The following is a 17,796-nucleotide window of genomic DNA, read 5'->3' as shown; positions in this document are numbered from 1 at the left end:
TACCAATGGCCTTTTTTTACAGAACTGGAACAAAAAATCTTAAAATATTTATGGAGACACAAAAGACCCCGAATAGCCAAAGCAGTCTTGAGAGGAAAAAAACGGAGCTGGAAGAATCAGACTCCCTGACTTCAGACTATACTACAAAGCTACAGTAATCAAGACAGTATGGTACTGGCACAAAAACATTAACAAAGATCAATGGAACAAGATAGAAAGCCCAGAGGTAAACCCACTCACCTTTGGTCAACTAATCTATGACAAAGGAGGCAAGGATATAAAATGGACAAAAGACAGTCTCTTAAATAAGTGGTGCTGGGAAAACTGGACAGCTACATGTAAAAGAATGAAATTAGAACACTCCCTAACATCATACACAAAAATAAACTCAAAATGGATTGAAGAACTAAATGTAAGACCGGACACTATAAAACTCTTAGAGGAAAACATAGGAAAAACACTCTTTTACATAAATCACAGCAAGATCTTTTTTGATCCACCTCCTAGAGTAATGGAAATAAAACCAAAAATAAACGAATGGGACCTAATGAAACTTAAAAGCTTTTGCACAGCAAAGGAAACCATAAACAAGACGAAAAGACAACCCTCAGAATGGGAGAAAATATTTGCAAACGAATCAACGGACAAAGGATTAATCTCCAAAATATATAAACAGCTCATGCATCTCGATATTATAAAAACAATCAACCCAATCCAAAAATGGGCAGAAGACCTAAATAGACATTTCTCCAAAGAAGACATACAGATGGCCAAGAAGCACTGGAAAGCTGCTCAACATCACTAATCATTAGAGAAATGCAAATCAAAAGTACAATGAGGTATCACCTCACACCAGTTAGAATGGGCATCATCAGAAAATCTACAAACAAATGCTGGAGAGGGTGTGGAGAAAAGGGAACCCTCTTGCATTGTTGGTGGGAATGTAAACTAACATAGCCACTATGGAGAACAGTATGGAGGTTCCTTAAAAACTAAAAACAGAATTAGCATATGATCCAGCAATCCCACTACTGGGCATATACCCAGAAAAAACCATAATTCAAAAAGACACATACACCCCAATGTTCACTGCAGCACTATTTATAATAGCCAGGTTATGGAAGTAACCTAAATGCCCATCGACAAAGGAATGGATAAAGAAGATGTGGTACATATATACAATGGAATCTTTCTCAGCCATAAAAAGGAACGAAATTGGGTCATTTGTTGAGACATGGATGGATCTATAGACTTGTCATCAGAGTGAAGTAAGTCAGAAAGAGAAAAACACCGTATATTAACATATATATGTGGAACCTAGAAAAACGGTACAGGTGAACCAGTTTGCAGGGCAGGAATTGAGACCCAGATGTAGAGAACAAATTTATGGACACCAAGGGGGGAAAGCAGCAGGCGGTTGGGGGTGGTGGTGTGATGAATTGGGCGATTGGGATTGACAGGTATACACTGATGTGTACAAAATTGATGACTAATAACAATCTACTGTATAAGAAAAAAATGTGATCAAACGTATTCTATTGGAGAGAATCAAAAATAGACCATGTTTACTGTCTAAATTATATAATAATTTAATGATTAAAAAAAGAAAAACATTTAAAAAAATGGGCTTCCACCACAGATAGTTAGAGAAGTACTGCTTTAGAATTTTCATTTTTCTCTGGCACCATGAATGACAATGTTCAAGACATCGGCCATTCTAGTAACTTGGATCCAAGAGCAACTAATGAGTCCTACCCATCCTTGCCTTCAGTTGTTGATGAGATGTAACATGAATGAGCAATTTTTGTTGGGTTAAGCCACTAAGATTTGAGAGTGTTTGTTATTATAGCAAAATTTAGCTCATTTCAACTGATATAACACCATAGATTTAGGACTAACTGCAGAAGATGCAAAAAGAAAATCTACTTGATATAGTTACAGGTCAAAGAAATCCAAGGTCTCATGAGAGGGGCAAAGAATGATAGAATTTAGAATTGGAACTGATCCATGAAGAAATTTCCTCTTTAGAGAGACACACAAGATTTCCCTTAACATTTCCAGTAAGGGAAGTTAATCTTCTTAACACATTCCTTGCTCCAACTGGGGGTAAATTGTTGGTAAACATTAAGTGTCTAACACCACGCTAAGCACTTTATATGGATTACTATATTTAAATCTAATGCAAACTCATGAGGTGGGTCCTCTAACATCATTTTTACTAATAAAGAAAATGAGCTTTAGAAGGTTTAAGTAACTTGTCCAAGGTCACAAAGCTAGTAAATATAGAGTCTGATTCACTTTCAGGTAACGGTACCCAATAATCAGTATGCTACTGATGCTTACACAGAGCTAAAATATGCCTCTGTCTCTTCCATCTACTGGAGCTAGTTATTTTGAATGGAAAGATAGATTAATTTAAATCCTTCTCAGTGTGATAGGCATCCAAATATATCAGAAAAATAAAAGGGAGAGAGAAAAAAACTAATAAACACTGGGTACCTACCGTAAGTATTGTAACATTTAATCCTCATAGCGTAACTTTGTTTTACAGATAAGAAAATAATGTTCATAGATTTAAATAATTCTTCTATGACTAAAATCATAAGTGGTAGGATTAGGATTCAACTACATGGTTTTTTTCACTTCACTATATAGCCTGATTATGGACACAATAATTATTCTAAGAGTTCATCTTTCCCAGTAATTAAGTAATTATTCACTCATTCAGTCATTCATTCTTTTTTTACTTACAGTAAAAGCCAGTGCTTACTTTAGCCCATAATGTCCTGCATCTTCTGGCCCCTTGCCAATGTTATTCCGAACTCACTTCTACCTACTCTCTCCCTTATTCACTAAACTTCAGCCATTTCAGATATTCCAGTTATAATTATATTACTGCATAATAAACCATCTCAAGTCTTAGTGGTATAAAACAATATCCATGTAATATGTTCATGAATTCTGGTCAGAAACATGTCCAGAGCACAGCAGGAATGACTTGTCTTTGCTACACAATGTCTGAAGCCTCAGGTGGGAAGACTGGAAGGGTCAGGTAAGGGCTGGAGAGGGGATGACTTGATGGCCAGTGGCTAGAATCACCTGAAGGCTCACTCACTTACATGTCTAGTGGTTGATGCAGACTGCTGGGTTGGACTTAACTGGGGCTATTGGTAGAAAAGCATAGGTGGCCTTTCCATGTGGCCTGGACTTTCTCACAACATGGTGGCTGGGCTTCAAGGGTGAGTGTCGCAACAGAACAAAGCTCAAGTGCATATTTATGACCTAGCCTTAAAAGCCAAATAGCATCATTTCACCTCTATTCTCTTGTAATACACAGGTTCAATAAGAAAGAGTAGACTCACCACTCAATGGGAAGAATTTCAATATCACATTGTAAGAAGTGTACATGAGATGGATCTACTGTTGTGGCCATCACACTCGCTTTGTTGCTATTTCTTCACCCTGCCAGGCAAACCTCTGCCTTAGAGCCTGTGCTGATTCCTCCACCTGGAATGCACTTCCCCTAGGAAGCTGCTAGACTCTCTTGTGGTCTTCAAGGCTTTGCTCAAATCTTACCTTTTCAAAAAGACTTGCCCTGACCAATGACAAAGACTCTCTCCTTGACCAAACTTTATCCAGGCTCTCTGAGCCCTCTTCTTGACTAGGTCTTAATATGCATTTCTATTTGCACTGTTTTCAGTTTTCCAAAACTTATATTGTTGTCAAACAGCCTAATCAAAAACAGAGACAGAGAGGAGTGACTCAGCCAGGACACCCACTAAAATTCAAAAATCATTCACAATTTTTCCCCTATACCAACCGTAACTAATAGTCAAACTCCATTTGCTAGTTCAGGCCATTAAACCTGAGAGAACTATTTTTCTATCTTCCAACCTTTAAGCCCAAGTCTGAACTTTCTCAGGCTAATAAAAGTCTACCACTGATTTCCTAAAAGAAAAGCACTTTGTCAATCCCCAGTTTATTTTCTCTGCATAATTGTTTAAGTACCATTTTAGGCAGGCCTACCTGGCCTCTGGCAGTAGGAATGCCCAGGCAACCCTTGGAGGTAGCATAACACTTGAGTACCCTTGCCGAAACTTGATACAGCCTCTCTGTACCTGTCACCAGCAAAGCCCATTAACAATTCCCAGGAAATAAAACTAGAATCTGGGCAATAAAGTCCAACCTTTTTTTTTTTTCCTTGGTGCTTAGTCTAGTTTCACTTGCTCGTAGGGTGCAGCATGCAGACGCCTTGAACCCGGCTCTTCAGACCAGAGTTCCCAGTGCAAAACTGCTACACCTGACATTTCAGCTCAGGGACCGTTTGCAGAAGCACTGTAACTCAAGATGGTGTTGGCAGGCCATGTGCAGAGACACTGGGCCCGGCACTGCGATCTAGAGCCTGAGCAGTGCAGCTGCGCCTGCCTTGTGTGAACTCCGCCCCCTTCCCTCCCCTGCTGCTGAGACCCCTACAAAGCAGCCCCGCCCACAACCTGTCAGGAGGGCATGTGCTCTAGAGCAGGAGCTGGGGCCTCTCCATTCTCTGATCACAGATTGTTTCCTTTGCTTCTAAACCAAACTCAAGTCTCCTATTGACTCAAACACACCAGGCAGAAGGACCTTTGTTCAGGACCAACTCCAAGGGGTCGGTAACATGTCTTGTGTGTCCCCTGTCAAGGAGAGGAAATGTTATTTCAGTTTAAATATATGTGTATCTAATTTGTAGAGGAAGAAAGTAAAAAAAAGAGAGAGAATGAGAGAGATGGTGGGGAAAATATAACTAAGAAAAATGGAAAGCCAAAAAACAGCCAGCAGAAGTAACTGCTTACCTGGAACGATCCCATTTGCACCCCTGATTTACCTCCTTCTAATGATAATAATAATAGTAATAAAAAAGAAAGAACTACTTAAAAGCACAACTGATCACAGTAGTTTCTGCTCTGTACAGGAACTACAAATTACTCTGCTGTGTGCACTTGGCCTTTCCTTTAACTCAATAACTTGTTAGGCTACTTTGGTGTTAAAGGTAGACTACCAAATCACAGTTTCTAAGGAGACTATAAAACAAAGAGATAGTTAAACTGTCTAACATAAGAAATGAACAAGAATCTAAGACTGTTAGAGAAAGGAAGGTAGGTGAGGAGGAAGTTGGAGAGAAAGAGCTGAGAAATCAGGGTGGCTGGAGTCTACAGAGAAATGTCAGCCCACAGGAAATCCCTAATGACAAGGAAGCCAGTTGGAGCTGTGATCATTTAAATGATTTGCGTTGTTGGGATGTATATGTTCCTATTGTTTCTTACAGTCATAGAGCCACAGGCTGGTGATATCTCAGGGGCATGGAGTCACTGGGAACACATGTCACACAGTGTGACATCATGCCAAAAGTGAACAATACCACACTTTTTCTTTGAGGCAATCCACCCACTGAACTCACACAACAGAATCAGGAACTTCAAGTCAGCCTCAGTTTGAAGGAAACCCTAGAGCACACCCAAATGGAATATGAGTCCATTCCACTTCAGTCTCAAAGGACCGAGTAACCCTATGGGACATCTAAGCAACAATGATTATAGATAAGATTTGAGTGTGTAAAGAAACTTGGAATAAGCAAATAAGATTACTATATTTCTCCAGTGGCAAATGATGCATTGTTTAGAGCACACTTTTCTGCACCATGTGGTTCCCGGATTTTCATCACCTTTGAGCTATCTTTCAACTCTGTAAGTTGTGGAAAAGCACAATGCAACAAAAATGACTCTTGACTATGAATATGAAAATGAATTGACTGGTAAAAGGACAACCTTTTCCCTCCAAGCCAGTTTTTGACAATTTACACATTAGTCTCATTATTTCTTATAAATCACTGTTTTTTAAATCTTTTGAACCAGATATAATATCTGCCTGAACCCTGCATTAATAATGAGTTAAGTAAAATCTTTAACATATGTTCAATTTATATCCTGTGAAAATCATGATTTTACCTTTTTTAACTACATTTTTAACAAAGGTGCTTATTATAAGCCAGACATTATACTAAATCTTTTACATGTAGTACATGCATATATATCATCTTCCCAACAACTGGATTTGGATACTATTATTATCTTCATTTTATAGATCAGGGTCAACAAATGATAGCCCAGTGGGCCAAATCTGGCCTGACAAAATCATCCTGCAGCCTGATTTTGTCACTAAGGTTTAGTTAGAACACAGCACGCCCATTAGTTTATGTATTGTCTTTACTGTCTTGCCCCCCAACAGCAGAGCTAAATAGTTGCACCAGAGACCATGCGACCCACAAAGCCTATAATATTTATTATCTGTCCCTTTACAGAAAAGGTTTGCAGAACTCTGCAATAAATGAGAAAACAGGCTTTAAAATGTTATGAAAATTACTCAAATCCACACTGTTAGTGAATGGCACTGCCGAGGCTCTTAAGACTCCTTCCCTTTAAATTTCCTCAATGGTCAATGCTTCTGGGCTTTTACTTGTCCCAAACCAGATCAGCTCCTTTATGGTACAATTTTGGTGTCTTTACAGAAAGGTCTTTCCTGCCTCCATTTACATACTCATGCCTGGAATTTCTTTAGGAAGGAATCATCCTTTCATGTTGCAATAACAGATGAGGCAAAAATGAAAAATACTTGAGAAAAGAAAAAATTTAAGTTAGGTTTGTGTGAAGGTGGTAATGACTGGGAACAGACCCCATTCTCTAAGTTGAAAAGAGGTCAAGTCATTTATTTGCACCTGGAGAGAAAAAAAAAGGGGTGATGGGTCAAAGGGAGGTTGGCATAAAACAAAACTAAGGTTGCCTAAAGGAGAGTCAGGCCCCTGACTCAAATATACCTCCATGGTTTACTCTCCCTTCCCACCCCCAATCTGTTTTGCATTTTGTTGTCAAAAGCGGGAGTAAACGATTGTTATAACAGTAACCTCTTATTAGCCTGGTTGAAAATGGTGGGAGCAACTGTTGTATCTAAAGCTGTCCTGTAAAGTGGCACTTAACAAGTTTCCCTTCGGAATACTGTCATCCCTCCCTCCTTCCTTCCCCCATCTCTAGCTCCCTGCTCTCACAGGACACCAATTAGTGTGTGCATGTGTGGTGGCAGGGGCAGGGCACATGGTTTCCCTTCAAAGGAACAAGTGCGTGTAACTGTAAAATAAGGGAGGTCTGCCCAGCACTCGTGATTAATTATAATTTTTCAAAAACCCACAAAGAAGTGAAAGGGCCCAGGTGTCAATGGAAAGGCTAATCAGAAGGGCAGTGAAAACCGTGTAAATGGGATTCACTGCGGAGGGTGAAGTGTTGGAGCAATTAATTCACTAGTCATTCAGCACAAGTTAGAACAAGAGGGCTATCGTTTCTGGAATTTCCTTTCATTCCTTCCAAAAGGAGGAGAAAAAACTTTACCAAAGAACAGTACCCTCTTGCCTCAACCAAGTCTTGAGGACACAGGCAAATCTCTTCCAACAAACCAAATTCTATCCACAGAGGAGAGCTAAGAAGAGTACTGGGCTGCGTGGTGACCAGGAAGAAAACTCATCACTCTGTACCTGACAACATCCTCTGAGAGAGATAAAGCTGATTCTCCTTGTTCTCCTACTTATGTTCTCTAGTCACCGCAAACACCGAATTGGTAAATACTAAATGACTGCTCCTTGGGAAATCGAGGGGTAGGATCCTGCAAGTATTTTTCAAATGATCAATACATCACCTTGTTTTCTGTGTTTTTTTGTTTAAAGACACCTCATTTAACATATATTTTTATTCATTAACATTGAACTCAGGGTCAACAGTGCTATAACACGCCTGAAGGAAGCTTAACTAACACACGTATTTTCTCCATAAGGCGCGTCACAGCCTTCTTGCACGTAAAAAACTAGACAGCACTTCAGCATTACACTTGGGGGCCATTTTAAACAATAAAATCGCCAACAAAAAGCACAAAAGTGTGGAAAAACTAGCACTAAATAAGCCAGCAAAGGGACACTTGTTTACAGTATGAGAGCTGACACAAGAAGGCAGGGCACCACCTTGTTCCACCTCAGCGAGGAACATGTGTGTCAGGTAACTCAAATTTTTTGCCATGCGGCCCATGCATGTGTCTTTGAACAACTATAAAAACACCTTGAGTATTGATTCTGGGGTTACATATAACTTAGCAAGTAGACAAATGTGCACATACAGAACCTATGAATAATGAGGATTAACTGTATCTATTTCCCTCCAGAAACTGCATAAACAGCAAATAACACCTTGGAGATAACACAGACAGATCAGCATTGCCAGAATATATAATATAAACATTTCTTAATTCTAAAGACCTCAGGCACAAGTATCAAATACTGTGAATTCTTTAAGGGGAATGTCAAGTTGAACAGCTGGTATGAAAGATTTGTGAATGGGGAAACTGTTGACTTCATTACCTGGCAGGTATTGTGTGCACAGTGGTCATTCTTGACATCCAGAAAGCTGACATAGTAATTGATTTCCCAGTTCTCTAAAAACCTAAGCACCTAAAATCCAATCTTAATTCCATTGTGCCCTGTGTGAGGAACCCTAAGGGGTTCTTGCAGTGTCCTTCCAAAAATCCTCAAACCTTCAGCACATTAATCTTGACAATATTAAAAGTCTCTAGGAATAAAACCCTGATGTGTAATAAGTCTGTTAAAGAAAGACTTGAGTCAAGAAAATACTACCAGTTGAGAAGTCAACCAATAGTATTAGCTATTTTGTATATTGTACAAAAAAAAACAGGTTTCAGTGTAAAATCCTGCATTGTCTACATACAGCACATCTTTCCAGGTTATCAGATTCTAGCCTTTTGTTTTTCTTAGCTCTTTTGTAACCCTTTTGAGTTATAGGTAACAGATAAACAAGTAAATTCTGGCCAGTCTGGTAGAGATTTAGTTGATTTTTCTAATCTCTAGGGGGAAACGCGGTTTTTGCCATTGGCGATTCATTTCAACATTCCTTTGCTTGCCAGATAAGTTTGTGCTATCTGATTTTTCCTTTGAACCAGTTAACATCTGCCTGGTTTCCTCTGTCTTTCCCTCTACCCTCTTAGGTCCAGTGAATGGAAGAAGCCTGTGAATTAAATTAACAAAAGACAGGTTAGCAAGACAAAAGTCACACAATTTGAATATTTATGTGCACTGGAGTTCACAGAAAAGAAGTAAAACTCAAAGAAGTGATCACACTTGAGAGCTTATATACCATTTTAACAAAGGAAAGGAGGTTTGAGCTTCAACGGATAATGAATCACAGGGAAGTTACTAGGAAATATATGAGGAAATAATGGACAGTAAGGTCTTATTTTAGTCAGGCCTGTTTGTGCAAACTGATTTCGGTGTCAGTTCTCAGTCTCCAGTCATAAGTAGTCTTCTCTTCCTGGGGGTGGGGGACTGGAAGGAGGGTAGAGGGGGATGGACATCTTAAAAGGAAAATTTATGCCCTGCTTTTAGGTACATAAGGGGAAGGCAGAGAACTCTTCCTGCATCTGTCGATTCCCAATTGCCTTCAGCTCAAAATAATTCTTATGACAAAGTGGCATATTTGGGGATGATATATTCTGATCCTCTTCACCTCACAGATGAGTAAAATTAAGTTCTTGATGCATGTTCATTCATAAAATTTGTATATTTGTCATTATTTTACTTTACCTTTTTCTAAAGAGCTGTTCCCAGGGCGTTAATTCCATTGTGCCCTGTGTGAGGAACATAGGAGGGCCAAAGTCAGATGTTTGCTAAGTCTTACATATCTTAGTTCAGACACTACATACAGAGCAGGTACAGTATCAGCTCTACTCATAGTGTACAGTCTATCATTTGTGTTTGTGTCATAAGGGGTGGGATGAGGGGAAGGGACACTTTGAAGAGTATTTTTGTGCCCTGGATGGGGTTTAAAGGGGAGATATCATAATTAACAAGAGTATCAAAGGGCTGTGAACAGCTTCCTCAAAGATCTGTTGAATCTTGGGTGGCACCAAAGCTTGGTATAGTGCTCTAAATAACTTCCCATGATGACTATTTGAGAGCAACTCTGAGAAATTAGTTGGCTGAGGGACCCAAGAGGTTCTCTAGACTATTTAAATTGCTGGAACTTGAGGCATCATCTAAAGGTAGTTACTGGCCAACAAATTACCTTACTACTGACAGATAATTCTAGTATAGTCTTTTTTTTCTTTGAAAGAATGAGTATGTGTGTGTGTGTGTATTTATGCCTGTGTCAGCATCTGTGCACTCTTGTGCCTATGAAGAGAAGATAAAGAGCAAGAGAGACAGAGTGATCCTCTAATATCTAAGTAACAGTCCAGAGGAATGTTTGTTTCCACCAGAGGATTGGTGGAAACTGTTGTACTTCTCACTAAGGAGTTTCTGTAACAATTACCAGTGGAAATGCAGAAATTCATGCCTGGCAAGGACTTCAGGAAATCTGAGAGACATTCTCAGACCAAGACTAATCATAGCTACTGCATTCCTTCTACTCTCCATACTTGGAGACACTTAATCACTACCTGGAAGCTCAGCCCAAACTTCAGAGTAGCTGTCACACAGCTCTTCTGACCTAAGGAAAGAGGTTCCTAAATATACTAGCCCATTATGCCTGGATTCAGACTCAAACCAGTCCTGCTACTTAACCAACACAGATGCAATGTCTCATTTCCAATAGCTAGGCTTTAACTTTACTCCCAGTTCCCACTTCCTTGCAAATATCCCTTTTATATATAAGTGATTGGCATTTGTTCATCAGGACCATCTGGTACCCAATCTCCTCCTTCCTATTCACATCCTGATCTCCTTTATGCAAAATTCTTCTTTATAAGTATTCTTGGTGGGAAGTAGTACTTATCTCCTACCTTATAACCAAAAGGGGCCATATTACTTTCTCCCTGTTTTGGTACAGTCAGTGAGATGGCTGCATGATTTTGTGTCAGCCAACCAGGTATGTAATATGCATTTGCTTTTGAAAATATTCAATTCTACCAGATAAATAAGTGTGTAGTTTATAAAACACAGGCGAAATCTTTTAAGGTGTTTTCAGTATAGGTAAGCGACTAGTAAGCAAAAAGTTTGTTGGATATAGGTAGAGCTGATGAGGTATTGTAAGCATAAGAAGCTAGCAAGTACAGTGTGTGTGTGTGTGTGTGTGTGTGTGTGTGTGTGTGTGTGTGTGTGTGTGAAACATAGAGAAGGGTGAAAGGACCAACAGATATTCATGAAGCACCTGGGTATTAAAAACACAAGCGACTATAAATACAAGAGGCAGTAAACATTCAGGATGCCCTAACTATACATGAGCACTTAATATATATGAGGCTTTAATTCATCACCCATTGGTGACACCCATTCTGCCTTCCTGGGTTCTCTGCCCATGAAATACAAATAAAACCCATGGCTTCCCTTCAGGCTAATCGGCAAGCTCCAGCTGCGGCTAGCTGTACTGGTCCCTCTGTGTCTGCAATAGAGCAAGTGTTGTTGACCAAGAGTGCCACCCATCTGTGGGCTCATTTGCTCAAACTTAAGTTTTGGTCCTCATAACCACACCTCTGGTGCATAAGAAGACTAATGTGGCATAGAGAGATGGGATGTACAAACACTGCATATCCTAAGATTTAGATTGGGCAGCCCTTCCATTCCATGCACACGAGGTAGGTTATACCTAACTTACTCCAGCTCTTTCCCCTTGCTTCTCACTGTGTCTTAATTTGATTTAGTAACTCATGTTATTTGAGCATCTTAATTTGGTCTCTGAGCCTTTCTGTTCTATGACCTCTGGGATAGCCTGCCTGCTAGCGCCTTTGGAGGCTATCACTGCCTCAAGGTAATGCTCATTTGTCCTGGGATTTGGGGTTGAGAATGAATGACACAAAGGTGTGTTGGAGCAGCCTGAGGACCAGCCTGTGCTTGCCTTGGAATCTTGGCTATGGTGCCTGCCTCACAGTCTCCAGAGTCCTCCTGATTCCAATATTTTTCTCTTTTCTTAATATGAAAGATGACATACATAAGGGAAAGTATATAAAATATGTGTAAAATTTGACAAATAATTATAATACAGACAATCATGTAACCTCACCAAAAGGTAGGGAAATTAATAACAGATGTAGGAGTTAAGCTTGCCTAAGACTAATTCTCCTGTAAGTTGGCCTCAGAAAAAATTTTGTTTCCTGCATAGATAGCACCACAGAAATGGGCTATGGCCTGGTGTAAAGGCAATCAATCTTGGTCAACATAAGACTTGGATCATGGTCTTTTGAATACCTCAGAAGAGGGTAAATTTTGATTTTTGCAAGTCTTGTCACTTGTGTGCTATGTCATAGACCTACAACTGCCAGACTCAGACACAAGCCCATGGATTTGAAGGCATGGTGCTACTTCCAACACAAAGACTAAGCTGGCAGGGTAGGGCTGGAGCCAAGGTTCTGTCATTGTAATTAAAAAGCCCCCAAAGCCCAAGGGTTACAGTCTCTCTCTCAGAGTCATATCTCTGCCAGATATACGTGTGTTGCCCAGGGTCCTGCACATGTGTTACTGATAGTGTCAGCATGATTCTCTCCCAATGAATCCGACTCCAGTAGCAACGGTATGTGTTATGCCTGGTGACTTGTCCTCATCTGCATGATGCAAACACTCCCAGCATCCCAAACTCCATTCCCACGAACACTTCCCCAATCATAATCCTTTCCATTTTTCCTGGGAATAACTACAGTCCTGTCTTTTGTGATCATTATTTTCTTGCTTTTCTTTATAATTCTACCACCAAGAGATTCTAAACAACTCAGTTTAGTTTTGTCTCTCTTCCTATTTTGGAACTTTATATAGTATATGAGATTTTTCTACACTGCTGTGTGTAGACAAAATTTATTCATTGTTGTTGCCATGAAGTTATTTATAAATCTATTATAGATGATCATCTCAAAGTGGAATTGCTGGGTAGTTGGGTGTGTTTGCACTCAATTTTGAGAAGATACTGGCGAAGAGTTTACCATAGTGTTTGCACCAATTTATGCTCCTGCAGTGGAAGTCAGCTCTCTAGTTCTACATCCTCACCTCCACTTGGTATTGTCTGATTTTCAGTGTTTGACAATCTGGTGAGTATACAATGATTCCTCACTGTGGTTTTATTTTGCATTCTCCTTATTTCCAATGAGGCTGAGCACCTTTTCATGTGCTTATCAGCCATTTTAATTTTCTCTTTTGTTAAATGCTCATTCAAGTTCCATGTACACATTTATATTGAGTTAGATGTCATTTTCATATTTCATATTAATAGGAGCTCTGAATATATTTTGGCTCTAGACAGTTGGTTCTTAAGCATCATAAATATCATCTCCTACTCTGTAGTCTCTCTTCTCACTCTTTTTAAGGCATCTTTTGATGGATAGAGTTCTTAATTCTAATTCAGTAAAAAAAAAGAGCAATATTTTCCTTTATGGGTAGAGTTTTTTGGGTCTTATAAGAAAATCCTTCCCAATTCTGACTTCATAAAGATATGTTCCTGCACTATCTTCTTTAAAAGCTTTATAGTTTTACCTTTCACATTTTGATCTTCAAGCCACTGGGAATTGACTTTTTGGTGAATGATTCTGCTTTTTTTTCAAAGCCAGGTTCTCCAACCTCCAATCAATTTTCCAAGTCCCCAGTCACCTTATAATAAATCCTCTTTTTCCTTTAGATACCCAGCATAATAAGTTTCTCCTGCTTTCAATCAAGAGCTCTGGCTGATAAAATGGACTACTGCCTTGGCTCCCATTCCTGGAATCCTGCCTCTCAACCCCAGCCCAGTTCTATGCGCCATGACTTGATACAGATGGGTTTTTGTCTGAGCTTTGGACTATGCCCAAAGATTGCCATACTCCATGATCTTGTGTCTTACCCAGCAGACTACTTCATATTTCAGAACCTCCTGTTGGATTGGTTCCACCAGCTCCTGTCCCACTGCCCAGCTCCATTATGAGCTCAAAATCATATTCCACTTATTCTCAAGATATGAGATGAAATTGTACACCAGGCTTAGACCCCCGAGGCCCACAGAAAGAAGGTAATAGAGATAACATTCATAAACCATTGCCAATTGACGTCATCTGCTAGGCCAGACAAGTGAAAGCAGGCTTAACTCCCAGCTGGGGATTTCAGATCTTATTGCCATTCTTTGTCTCTCTTATCAGGAGACCATGCAGGAAGGTTCACACTTTACTTCTTTCCAAGTGGTTTATTGATTTGTGGATTCAGTGAAACATGCATCAGTTGAACTAACTATTCCCTTTAAGTAAGGAGTCATTCACACTGTGCTGAAATTAACAGGCACAACAGAACTGCCTATTAGAGTTCAACCAAAGCACAATAGACGCACACAATGTGAGGGCAATCTGGCGATTAAATAGCTCTACTTCATCCCTAGCCATCAGAAGCCCGTGTGCTCTTATTTCTGCTTTCTTTGACTTCCTCTTCCCTCCCCCAAGACACACAACTGCAAAGAGATTATGTACACTATTTAATAGAAAATAGATTTCTTTCCCATCCTTCCACTTTCTCTTTATACCGCTAGGTATTATTTCCCTCACTATTTCTTAAATAGATAGCAAACTTCGGATCCTTTCTTCCTAGATGACTGCTTAACTTCACATCTTCTCTGATCAAGTCACACAGGAAATAACAGCTAAGACAAGATGGCAAATATACTGCATTTAATCAGTGATTTTTCCTAATAAAAAATGTAAGCACTGTCCTCATACATCAATATAATTCCACTGACCTATCAGGGTTTTTTTTTTTCCTCTTGATAATAAATAGTCTTTCTACAGCTCCTGTGACTAATAATTATAGTATTTGGAAATTTTATACAGACTTCAAAGTCCTATGAAGTCCTCATCATCAAAACCACTAATGAAATAGGTAAGACTTATAGCATTATCTTTAGCTTCTGAGAAGGAAACTGAGGCTCAGAAGGAATTAATGAATGATCTGAGGTAAAGCCAGGACTCAATCTTGACTTTTATGACTCCTTGGCTAGTGTTTCTTCCAAGATGGCTGTCTTGTATTAAGAGGTTCTCTATGTAGCTATAGCTATTTATTTTATGCAAAATTTACCAAGAACCAAACCTGCAACACTGGCTACATTCATATCTTTTTTAACCATCTGATTCCATTCTTGGCATAAACATGCTATTATATGGACAATGGAGACATAAATTGTAATAATACTATTAAAAAGTAGCTAGTTAAAGACCTAAATGTAAGACTAGACTCATAAAACTATTAGAGAAAAACACAGGAAAAACACTCTTTGACATAAACCACAGCAAGATCTTTTTTGACCCACCTCCTAGAGTAATGAAAATAAAAACAAAAATAAACAAATGGGACTAATGAAACTTAAAAGCTTTTGCACAGCAAAGGAAACCATAAACAAGATGAAAAGACAACCCTCAGAATGGGAGAAAATATCTGCAAATGGAACAATGGACAAAGGATTAATCTCCAAAATATACAAACAGCTTATGGGGCCCAACATCAAAAAAAAACAACCCAACTAAAAAATGGGCAGAAGACCTAAATAGACATTTCTCCAAAAAAGAGATACAGATTGCCAACAAACACATGAAAGAATGCTCAACATCATTAATCATTAGAGAAATGCAAGTCAAAACTACAATGAGGTATCAGCTCACACTGGTCAGAATGGCCATTATCAAAAAATCTACAAACAATAAATGCTGGAGGGGGTGTGGAGAAAAGTGAACCCTCTTGCACTGTTGGTGGGAATGTGAATTGGTACAGCCACTATGGAGAACAGTATGGAGGTTCCTTAAAAACTAAAATAGAATTACCATATGACCCAGCAATCCCACTACTGGGCACATACCCAGAGAAACCATAATTCAAAAAGAGTCGTGTACCACAATGTTCATTGCAGCACTATTTACAATAGCCAGGACATGGAAGCAACCTAAGTGTCCATCGTTGGATGAATGGATAAATAAGATGTGGCACATATATACAATGGAATATTACTCAACCATAAAAAGAAATGAAACTGAGTTATTTGTAGTGAGGTGGATGGACCTAGAGTCTGTCATACAGAGTGAAGTAAGTCAGAAAGAGAAAAACAAACACAGTATGCTAATGCATATATATGGAATCTAAAAAAAAAACAAAAACAAAAACAAAACGGTACTGAAGAACCTAGTGGCAGGGCAGGAATAAAGATGCAGACATAGAGAATGGACTGGAGGACACAGTGGGGAGGCGGAAGCTGGGAAGAAGTGAGAGAGTGGCATGGACATATATACACTACCAAATGTAAAATAGATAGCTAGTGGGAAGCAGCCGCATAGCGCAGGGAGATCAACTCAGTGATTTGCCAGGACCTAGAGGGGTGAGATAGGGAGGGCGGGAGGGAGGCTTAAGAGGGGAGGGGATATGGGAATATACTTAGGCACATGGCTGATTCACTTTGTTGTACAACAGAAACTAACACAGAATTGTGAAGCAATTATACTCCAATAAAAATCTATTTTTTAAAAAAAGCTAATAAAAGGTTATTTACCAAAAAAAGAAAAAAAAAGTAGCTAAGATTCTGGGAGTGTTCAATGTATCAAATACAATCTAATTTGAGGTTTGGGTGTTTTTTTTGTTAGCAATTCAGATTCAAAAATTATCTTATTCATTATTGAGATTAAAAAACCAAACATATTTCAATAAAATGTGTTTAAACAAGATAGGTCAAATTTCAGACTTCCATCTTTATTAGCATACAGATTGAGTAAACAGGCTTTTTGCAAACATATTTAGGTCTTTATAACTATAGAGAAGAGGCAGGGGATAGTTGGTTTCAGGGCACAAATCTGATAACACAATCTGTCCCTTTAATTTTTTTGAATACTTAGCTGTTAATTTCAAGGCTGGGTGAAGTTCTACTGCATTAGAAATAAAGGATTTATTTAAATAGGATTACAAGAAATGAAAGAAGAATATTCAAGAAATTTTACTGTACATGTTTATTTTTAAAATCTTCTCCTCTATTCTGATGACTCTTCTGAAAGAACAAAGGGAACTATTTTTCATGCTGTTGTTTATTCAATTCATTCTTTAATTTCATCTGCTTGTTAATTCAATCTCCATTATTCATATAGTAACTACCATGTGCTCCTTGCATCAGACGGCAGGCTATCAGTGCTGAGCACAGGGAGCTAAGAGGTTCTGCAGAAAAAGAACTCATCACCACCTTGAAAATCAGGGCAAGCTTGCAAGAAGAGATGACATCTACGCTCAGAGAACTAATAGAAGCAACCCACTATATAAACCCAATTTCATAAGCTGTCGTGTGAGCATGAAAGCCTCTTTAGTTATTTAGTGGGATGTGCAACACGCAAAAGAACTAGAAGTCTATGAATTTCATGATTTCTACCCTGGGGTCTCAAATTCCTACAATTCCATAAACTAGTTCCAATATTTCAAACAACCTGATAAAAACTGAACTGCTCTTCCTCACTCTTGTTTGTTGTTTACTGGCTGCCCTGACTCTGAACTTTTATATCAGTCAGATGTAGCCTACTTCAGAAGACAGCCCTTATGGTAAGTCATATAATCTCCAATACTGTTCATAGCAATTACCCCAAACCTCCTTATTTTACTTCAAAGTCTACTCCTCTCCTGTGTTACTTAAACTATTTTTGAGTGTTGGGCTTGTTTCCCAGGCTTTCTGTGGGGGAGCTATGGAGTGGCTTCAAAAGAACTTTAGCTCCTCGTAATTTTAATCACCCTCCCCCTTTCACACATACAAGTTACCCCAA

Source organism: Mesoplodon mirus (genome assembly GCF_964341445.2).
Source record: "Mesoplodon mirus genome assembly, chromosome: 4".
Taxonomy (NCBI): Eukaryota; Metazoa; Chordata; class Mammalia; order Artiodactyla; family Ziphiidae; genus Mesoplodon; species Mesoplodon mirus.
This window is presented reverse-complemented; position numbering follows the sequence as displayed.